Here is an 11,507-nt window from a genome sequence, read left to right as displayed (position 1 = left end):
CACATCCTTCAATTCACTAACAATTCTTAACAATTCCACATAGATAAATACATATATGAACAGTCCACAACAATCTACACAATAATCGTCCATCAATTACACAAAATCAATACACCCACTTTAGGCCAAATTTAGAGAATTTGAGAAGACATGGGTTCATGGGGATTTCTTTCTAAAAACCATTAATAATCATTAATAACCATATAAATCATCATTTAAAACCTTTTTATGCAAGAACCCATGCTAGAATCGAAATAGGTTTTTGTGTGTATTTGAAAAACCTTGAAAACCTTTTGATTGGGTTCCTTGAAAGAAAGAATAATCAAGGATAAGGATCCCCATACCTCTAAGTTGAAAACCCACGAAAATTGAAGAAGAAGCACTCGAAATCTTCAATCCTAGCTCCAACTCCTCTTCCTCCTTGAGTTATAGAGAAATATATGAAAGGAGATGGGTTTCTTTTTAATTCTAAGAGGAGTGGCTTAAATGAAAGGAATTAAGTCATAAAAAGGTCTTATAGTTGCCAGGAAAAGAATAAAATAACATAGGGTCAATTTTGGAAAAGGACTAAGGACCCATAAACTCTTAACTTAAAAATTCTACCCCTTCCCGTCTTAGTTCGCCCTTTTTTTTCAGCCTGATAGTGCTTCGATATTTCGGGCATAACTTTTAACTCCAAGGTCGGAATTGGGCAAACTCGGTAGTGTTGGAAAGAGGACTCAAAGACCTTTAATTGGATAGGTAAAGGTCCACCTAATTCATTTTGAACTAAAAGATATGACCATTTAAAGTTGACCCTTACAACTCACTAGTTCAAATGACTAGTTTCCGGACGTCACAGTCATTTCTCATCATTTCATCAAGTTCTCAACTCCAAACTCACATGTGAGGCTCTAGTTTCACTAGTTCATTTTTAGGGTCATTACAAATGGGATGATTTCGTCATTCGGTCTACTATGACCCAAATTGAATCATACTGTCGCCGAGTTCATGGAAACCTTACTATAAAGTACATATTGAAGTCTTCCCACTTCCAAGTAAGAATGCTAATGTCTTGGGATAAACCTCCTGGTTTCTGATGCTCAACTTTCACTTGTTGGCAATTTGGACACTTAGCCACAAATCCCGCAATGTCCTTCTTCATCCAATTCCACCAATAGATCTCCCGCAAATCACGGTACATCTTAGTGGCTCCCGGGTGAATAGAATACCGAGAACTATGGGCTTCTTTCAAGATTTGTTCCCTTAAGTCATTAACATTTAAAATACATAATCAACCTTGGAATATATGTACCCCATCTCCCCTTTGGGAGAAAGCCTCAACGGACTTCTTGAGTATCGCTTTCCTTCAATTCTACGAAAGTCGGATCAAGACATTGCTAGCTTTCACATCACTTACAAAAGATGATTCAGAACCATTATGGACCATAATCCTACCCTTGGCAGAGTCTACTAATCGAACACCCAATCGGGCTAGTCTATACACATCTCTTGCCAAATCTTTCCTATCATCATCCACATGAGAAACATTACCGATAGACAACCTACTAAGAGCATCTGCTACTACATTCGCCTTTTCGGGGTAATAAAGGACACTCATATCATAATCCTTCAATAATTCAAGCCATCTTCTTTGGCGAACATTCAAATCTTTTTTATTAAACACATATTGCAAGTTTTTGTGGTCGGTGGACACATCAACATGCACACCATAAGAATAATGCCTTCATATCTTTAAGGCAAAAACCACCGCCGCTAATTCAAGATCGTAGGTTGGATAATTCTTCTCGTGAATCTTAAGTTGCCTTGAAGCATAGGCAATAACCTTTCCATTTTGCATAAGCACACATCCCAACCCAATTCTCGAGGTATCAGAATATACCACAAAACCGTTTGTTGCTTCCGGTAAAGTCAAAACTGGATCGGAAGTGAGTCTATCTTTCAACTCTTGAAAACCCTATTCACATGATTCAGACCATACAAACATAGCCTTCTTAGCCGTCAATGGAGAGTCAATAGAAGAAAACCCCTCAATAAATCATCGATAATAACCGGCCGAACCCAAGAAACTTCTAATGACCGAAGGTTATAGAGGTCTAGGCCAACTCTTACCATATCAGTCTTCTTAGGATCTACATCTATACCTTTGCTTGAAACAATATGACCAAGGAAAGTTACGGACCTTAAACAAAATTCACATTTGCTTAACTTTGAAAAAAGTTGTTGGTCCTTAAGAATTTGCAATACGATCCTCAAATGATCAACATGCTCATCCTCACTCCTTGAGTATATCAATATATCATTGATGAACACAATCACAAACATATCAAAGTATTGTCTAAACACCCTATTCATCAAGTCCATAAACACCACCAGAGCGTTAGGCAAACCAAATGACATTACCAAAACCTCATAATGATTATATAGGGTTCTAAAAGACGTTTTTGGAATATCTTCTTCTTTCACCCTCAACTGGTGATAACCCAATCAGAGATCAATCTTAGAGAAATAGGTTGCCCCTTGAAGTTGGTCAAACAAATCATCAATCCTTGGGAGAGGATAGTTGTTCTTAATAGTCACTTTGTTCAACTTTCGATAGTCGATGCACATTCTTAGTGAACCATCCTTTTTCTTAATGAACAACACTGGAGCACCCCATGGTGGGATGCTTGCTCGGATGAAAACTTTGTCTAACAGATCTTTCAACTATTCCTTCAACTCCTTATGTTTCGCTAAAGCCATTCTACAAGAAGGAATAGAAATAGGTTGCGTATCCAGGAGAAGGTCTATACCGAAGTCTATTTCCCTTTCGGGAGGAATACCGGGCAAATAATTGGGAAGCACTTCCAGAAATTCATTCACAATAGGGACTGACTCAAGACTAGGGGTTTTAGAATGTCCATCCCTCACCCTCACTAGATGGTACAAGCAACCCTTAGCAATCATCTTTCTCGCCTTAAGACAAGAAATAACCCAACTCTTAGGCATATAATTTCCCCCGTTCCACTCTAGGAGGCTCATTTTGGAATTAAAACTTAACCACCCTAGTTCTACAATCTATAGAAGAATAACATGGATATAACCAATCCATACCAAGGATGACATCAAAGTCTAACATATCAAGTTCTACCAAGTCGACAAGAGTAACTCTATGGTATAAGGAGATGGGACATTTTATATATACCCTCTCAGCCAACACAAAATCACCAACAAGGGTAGAAACAAAAAAGGGTTCTAGCAACACTTCAGGAAGCACATCAAATCTCATAGCCACATAGGGCATCACAAAGGACAAAGTAGCACCGAGATCAAGTAAATCATAAACATCTAATTGAAAAACCTTTAACATATCGGTAACCACATTAGGCAAAATCTCTTGACCACCTCTAGTCTGGAGTGCATAGAAACAGTTTTGCTTAAGAGCATTCATACCTTAACCACTTGGACCGGATGAAGGGTAGGGTTGAGCCCTATGATAAGTATCTCTCTCATTCTTAGCAACCGAAGGACAATTTCTTATCTTATGATCCGTCTTACCACACCCAAAGTAAGCATTGGAGCCTGCTAGACACTTACCCTCATGATTTCTCCCATATTTAGCACAAGTAGGCATCAAGGACCTACAACCATCTCTTTGGGGTTTAGGGTTAGACGCCCTTTCATTGTCAGGCCTTGAAGGAGCATTAGAAGAACCTTTCCCGGAGAACTTTTGCCAAAACCTTGAACGACCCCGTCCAGCGGACCTAGAATGTGAAAAGTTACCATTATCTATTTTTGCCTTTTTTGCTTCCCCAGATATTTCCTTGAGATTTTCCTCTTCAATTTTTTGGGCATGCATCATGAGGCGAGAAATGTCCACGTCATGAACAAGCATAGTGGTGCATCATTCCTTGACAACCAAGTCAGACACACCCGACACAAACTTACTCATATTGGTCCTACGATCTGCTACAATAGAAGAAGCATATTAAGATAGTTGAGTGAACCTCAAAGCATACTCCCTTACACTCATACTTCCTTGCTGAAGGTTGATGAACTCAAGCACCTTGGCCTTTCTCATATCTAGAGGGAAGAATCTATCAAGAAAAGCGCTTTTGATTCTAGCCACGAGAATAAGTGTCGGTGTCGCCAGAACCTACATTTGGTAAGAATGTAGGCAAGATTATGCGTTAGTACAACATGTACTTAATATAATGGCTAGCATAAACAACATAAACATAATGGTTAGTCAATGTAAACCATAAGCATAATCACTGCACATAAATCATCATCATAATAAGAAAGGAATACTTCTCAAGAAACCTTACTCATCCTTAGTCAAAACTTGGGCCATCCACCTCTAGGCAACTTATCTTATGGAAGGCATCTCTAGTAACAATCCAAGATATTCATTCTTCATATCATAGTTCTCATTATTCATACTTACTTTTGTAGACATTGAGATTCGCCTATTTGCCTAGATTTTAAAGGCTAATGGGCATTCGTCTCATGCCTTACTGACAAAGGCTAATGGGTATTCACCTCTTGCCTTACCTACTTTAAAATTATGGGTACTCGCCTCCATAATCACATCATATGACACAGGTACTCGCCTCCACATCATTTCATAAGGATCGTGGGTATTCGCCTCCATGTCCATTCATCATAATAAGAACGTGGGGACTCACCTCTTGTTCAATTCTAAGGAGTATGGGAAATCACCTCACATCATTTCATATGGAGGTCATGGGTAGTCGCCTCTAGCATCATGATTTACATTGTCTTTTAGCCTAGATTCATTTTAAGTGAGCAATCCTTTTAACCTAGAATCATTCATGTGAGAAAGCCTTTCATATTAATACATTCATACTTAATCGATTCATGTGGGAAGTATCTCTTCCACCACACCAACATCAATTACCTACAATTCATATCATAAGCTTTACTCTCAAATCAATTATCATCATAATTAATCAATCCTAAATGGATAAGCTTAAACCCAAAAAGTTTCACTTCATGGCATCAACCAAACTATATCAATTCTAGGTTAGAATCATGGAATATGCATGGGTACATGTAAGTTCATCCTAAACACATGTAATTCTATCAATTAAATCATAGACAATCATAATCTAATCAATTGGATCAACCTTCATCATAACCGACAATATTTCAAGAAACCCTAACTAGAATTAGGGAATTCTTCATCAAATTGGGGAAAAATCTAGGGGACTCCATGGATGAAAAGCCATCATACCTTGATTACAAAGCCCACACAAGCTTGAAGATTGGAGACTTGAACTTGACCTAGCTTCAATTTCTTCCTTCTTCTTCTAACTTCTAGAGAGAGAATATTTGAGAGGAGTTTTGGTTATTCTTTTGGAATTTGGAGAATGACTTGAAATGGGGGATTGTTGTGACGACCCAAGGGTACCACCTAAACGTAACAAGACACATATAACCCCGAAGGCCTCCATGTAAGCCACTTAGCATATCATAACATAAGCATAGAACAATAAAGAGTAAAAATGCATTTAAAGTCCACAATTTTCTTAAAGGAAAGCGGAAGTTTAGACTTGTCTTAATTAGCCATCTATTAAAATTCTTGAATCAAAGAGGGTCACAACTCATATCACATAATCCAAAAGTCAAATACAAGAATTAAACTACTAAATGAAGATATTCATCCTCGAATCATAAGGACTCACCAACAAGCTAGGAGAAATGATCAATTCCAAGCTCTAGCCACAATGGGGACCACTTCGAGAACCGGACCCTACACTTGGGGAAAATGTAGGAAAATATGGGTTAGTACATAAATTCATTAAGTATGATTGTCATGCATAAAATAATGAAAACATACTAAAAAGGACATTTTAGTTGAATGCATGCAATTTACTAAGTTAAAGTATCATTTTGAAGATAATGGAAAAGCATAAGTCATAAGCATAATCAACTCATATCATCATCTCATAAGGGGAACATCTCATACATAGCCTCAAAGGATACTTGTGCAATGCATGAATAAGATCCCATAATCCCACCCATACTAAGTAAAGCTTTTTAGGTAACTATAGTTCATAATTCATCTTCTTTTTCATACTATCATAATGGGGAATAAGCCTTAATCGACATATACCATGTGAGCTTACCATAGAATCCGGTGGCTACCCCACACCGAAAAGGGGTTGTCCTACTTGCCTAAGGTAGAACCATATTCTTAGATTAGGTGGATCCACTAGCTAACTATTTATGTGGGCAAATAGTTTATGGGATAAATAGATTGCTTCTAGAAACCCAGACTCAACTAAGGTAGAAGGTTTCCATCTCATGTGATACATACTTTGGGAACTCGGACTCAACTATGGTAGAAGGAACCCATTTGGAAAGCCGGACTAACTAGTGTAAAAGCTTTCATTGGAAAGCCGAACTCAACTATCGTATAAGCTTCCATCTCATATTTATATCCACTCGGTGCTAAGCATTAATTCCCATATATTAAATATTAAGTCTTGATTTAAGTTCATATTCATGGAAGAATGTCTTGACACTCAATAAAACAAAATCCATACTATAGCTCATAGATTCAATAGGTGAGAATAACTTTCAACCTTAGAAACATCATATTGTGAGCAAAACTTTCGCATCATATCATATTCATACATAAGTGTGTACATGAGGATAACCTTCTAACAACACAAAAAATAGTTCATAACCATATTCACTTTACTCTCAAAGTGTTCATAAAGCATATACATAATCTCATAGTCATACATAATTCTCATACTTTGCCCTTCAAAGACCATAGATCATATTCAATCACCACATCTAGAATTACTACATTAGACATGGATAATAACATGATTCAATTAGTTCAAATACTGTAAGCTTAATCTCATAAGACACTTCTTTCTACAGTTCACCCACATCACATGGTCATAAGTTGGGAATATGGGGATTTCATGGATTCTTGGGAGATTTCATCATAAAACCATAACAATTCATCAATTCAATCATAATATAAGGTCATTAAATCAATAGAATCATTTCTGAAAGGAATTCATGACTAGGAGTTAAAACCCTAGCTTTTGGGGAATCTCTATCCTTGAAATTGAGTTTTGGAGGGACTCCATGGATGAATTCTATCCATGGATGAAGAACTACCATACCTTAGATATGAATTCCAATGAAATTTAGTAGAAAAGATTGCTCTTTCAACCCTAGCTTCACCTTCCTTGTTCTTCTTCCTTGGAGTTTTAGAGAGAAATTTTTTGGAGAGGGTTTGGGTCTTTCTTTTGGGATTATGAGAAAGATGTCTTAATTTAGGGGTCTTAAAACTATATATAGTTAGTCTAATTTAGTGTAAAACGACGTCACTTAGTATTAATTGAAAATGGAAAACCCCAAAGTGCCCCTAGGTGTAACTGCAGAAAGGCAATTTCCAAGCCCACCCATGACCCATAACAGATGGACCATGGTTAGGCCCACGTCCCGTGCTGGTGAACATGGTTTGGGGTTAAGAGGCCTGGTTTCTGAGACCTTATCCCACGGATGCTTGCCCACGAGGCGTGGGAGGACCTACGGGGCGTGAGACCCCCTTCATGGGTCACTGCCAGACAACTTTTAAGGGTCCTCCTCAAGGACCCATGGTTGATCCTTGGGGGTCGTTCCTTGACGTTCTAACACAAAACCCTATATTTTTAGGTATGGAGAGTTACGTTTACTACTCTAACCCTCATGTTAAGCTCTAGTTTAGCCTACTAGTTTCTGGAGTATTACATTATCTCCCCCTTGGGAACATTCATTGTCAAATGATGATTTATACACATTACGGAAATAAAGACTCAAAACTAGCAGCCCAACATGCATGAAACACTAAAATAATGCCAAATTCAAAGGAGGAAACTTCAATTCCATCTACAACATAATCAATGCAACAAAAGGAAGTAGGAACTTCATCTAACAACCCATTATGCATGAAATTCATCATTTCTCATATTCATAGGAGGAACTACCTTCTCCAACTAAAAGCATGTTCAACATAATATCATAGACCCAATATGCAATTACTCTCAAAAGCATACTAAAGTATGTTCATCAAATCATCTCATGAAGTCAAATAGACAACTCATACTAAATGCACAACAACATGAGGAGCATAAATCATAAAACTCATTTTCTTACTAAACATGAATTTTTCAAGAACATGCATAACATTAGGAAATCATGGAAAAGCTCATATAACACCCATGAATCCCAAAACACTTAAACTCAAGAGGAACTACTTACCTTAAGTTTGAATACTAGTAGAAGGAAAGAGATGAGGATATCGGGACTTCATATCGACCTCGGCCTCCCAAGTAGCACCTCCCTAAAACCTTCACGGAAGCAATTTCCTTATTTCTCAATCTCTTGACTTGCCGGTCTAGGATCTCTACTAGAACCTCTTCATAGGAAAGGCTTTCATCAACTCCCAACCCTTATAAGGGAATTATGGATGCCAGATCTCCAATGCTCTTATTAAGCATAGAAACATGAAATACCGAATGGACCGGGCCCAATTCATTTGGCAAATCCAACTCATAGGCAACCTTCCCAATACATTTCAAAATTTGATATGGGCCTACATACCGGGGACTAAGTTTCCCTTTCTTGCCAAATCTCATCACATCCTTCATGAGTGAGATTTTCAAATAGACCCAATCATTAACTTCAAATTCTAGATCCCTCCTTCTCACATTGGCATAAGATTTTTGTCTACTTTGAGCCATTCTCAACATCTCTCTAATGAACTGAACTTTCTCAATGGCTTCATAAACCGATTTAGGACCAATAAGAGCAATTTCACCCACCTTAAACCAATCAACCGTAGTCCTACATCTCCTACCATACAAGGCTTCAAGGGAGCCATATCGGTACTAAAATGATAACTATTATTGTAGGCAAACTCTATTAACGGAAAGGGTCATCTCAATTACTCTTGAAATCTACAAATTATGTCCTCAGCATATCTTCTAATGTTTGGATGGTACGCTCCGCTCACCTATCAATTTGAGGATGAAAGGCCTTTCTAAGCTTAACCTTAGTACTAAGCCCTTTTTGGAATAACTTCCAAAAATGTGAAGTAAATTGAGTACCCTAATCCGAAATAATAGATAAAGGGACCTATGCAACTTCATTATCTCACTTAAATACAACTTGACATAGTATTCCACCGAATGAGAAACCTTGATAGTAATAAAGTGAGCTGATTTTGTCATCCTATCTATAATGACCCAAATAGAATCATGTTGCCTTCGAGTGCGAGGCAAACCCAAAATAAAGTCCATATTCACATCTTCCCACTTCCAAGTGGGAATACTTATATTTTGGGACAAACCTCCCGGCCTTTGATGCTCAACCTTAACTTGTTGACAATTAGGACATTTGGCAACAAATCCCGTAACATCTCTCTTCATACCATTCCACCAATAGACTTCCCGTAGATCACNAAGCCTCCCGGCCTTTGATGCTCAACCTTAACTTGTTGACAATTAGGACATTTGGCTACGAATCCCGTAACATCTCTCTTCATACCATTCCACCAATAGACTTCCCGTAGATCACGGTACATCTTGGTGGCTCTCGAATGAATATAATACTGAAAACTATGAGCTTTCTTTAAAATTTAATCCCTCAAACAATCAACATTTGGAACGCATAAGCGACCTTGGTACCTAAGTACCTCATCTCCCCCTTGGGAGAAAGCCTCAACGGACTTCTTGAGTACCGACTCTTTCAACTCAACTAATATAGGATCAAGACCTTGTTTAGACTTCACATTCATTACAATGGACGATTTGGAATTAATATGGAACATGACACCACCCTTGGTGGAATCCACAATTGGACACCTAGTCAGGCCAATCTATTCACCTCATGAACCAATTCTTTCTTTTCATCCTCTAGATGAACCACACTACCCATGGACAATCTACTAAGTGCATCTGCTACAACATTAGCTTTGTCGGGGTGGTAAAAGACACTCATGTCATGGTCCTTCAAAAGTTCTAACCATCTTCTTTGTAGGAGATTCAAGTCCTTTTGACTAAACACATATTGTAGATTCTTCTGATCGGTGAAAACATCCACATGGACACCATACAAGTAATGTCTCCATATTTTTAAGGCAAATACCACTGCCGCTAATTCAAGATTATGGGTAGGATAATTCTTTTCATGTACTTTAAGTTGTCTTAAAGCATAGGCAATCACTTTACCGTTTTGCATGAGGACACATCCTAATCTCACTCTAGAGGCATCGCAATATACGACAAAACCACCCGTACCTTCCAGTAAGGTCAACACCGGAGCAGACGTAAGTCTATCTGTCAACTCTTGGAAGCTTTTATCACAAACCTCCGACCACTCAAACTTAGCTTTCTTTTGAGTCTAAGCCGTTAACAGAGAAGAAATGGAGGAAAACCCTTCAACAAACATCCTATAGTAACCGACCAAACCCAAAAAACTTCTATTGTCGGAAGGAGTTAGAGGTTTAGGCCAACTCTTGACTGCATCCGTCTTCTTAGGATCTACCTCAATATCCTTGTTGGACACAATATGACCAAGGAAAGCTACGGATCTTAACCAAAACTCACACTTGCTAAACTTTGCGAAAAATTATTGGTCCTTAAGAACTTGTAACACAATCCTCAAATGGTCCACATGATTATTTTCACTCTTTGAGTAGATCAAAATATCACCGATAAACACAATCACAAACATGTCTAGGTATTGCCTAAACACTCTATTCATAAAGTCAATAAACACCATCGGAGCATTATTCAACCCAAACGACATTACCACAAACTCATAGCGACCATACAGGGTTTCGAATGCCGTCTTTGGAATATCAACCTCTTTCACCCTTAATTGGTGATAACTTGAATGAAGATCAATCTTAGATAAATAACTATCCCCTTGTAGTTGGTCAAACAAATCATCAATTTTCAGAAATGGATATTTATTCTTGATGTTCACTTTATTCAATTGACGATAATCAATACACATTCTAAGAGACCCATCCTTCTTTCTAACAAACAACACCGGAGCACCCCATGAAGAGATACTCGGTCAAATAAAATCATTGTCTAACAAATCCTTTAGTTGCTCTTTAACCTCTTTCAACTCGGCCGGAGCCATTCTATAAGGAGGAACGGAGATAGGTTGCGTGTTCAGTAAAAGGTCAATACCAAAATCTATTTTCCACTCGGGAGGAATATTGGGTAAATCGTCGGGAAAAACTTCCAAAAACTCATTCACTATCGGAACCGACTCTAGAGAAGGGGTTCAGACTCAACATCCTCACCTTAACAGGATGGTAAATACACCCTTTGGAAATCATCTTCCCAGCTTTAAGGTAAGAGAAAAATTGACCTCAAGGCATAGAATTTCCCCATTTCCACTCTAAGATAGGTTCATTTGGAAATTGGAAATCTAACCACCCGAGTCCTACAATCTATAGAGGCATAACATGCATGCAACCAATC

Source organism: Solanum stenotomum, chromosome 11 (genome assembly GCF_019186545.1).
Source record: "Solanum stenotomum isolate F172 chromosome 11, ASM1918654v1, whole genome shotgun sequence".
In the NCBI taxonomy this organism is placed as follows: Eukaryota; Viridiplantae; Streptophyta; class Magnoliopsida; order Solanales; family Solanaceae; genus Solanum; species Solanum stenotomum.
This window is presented reverse-complemented; position numbering follows the sequence as displayed.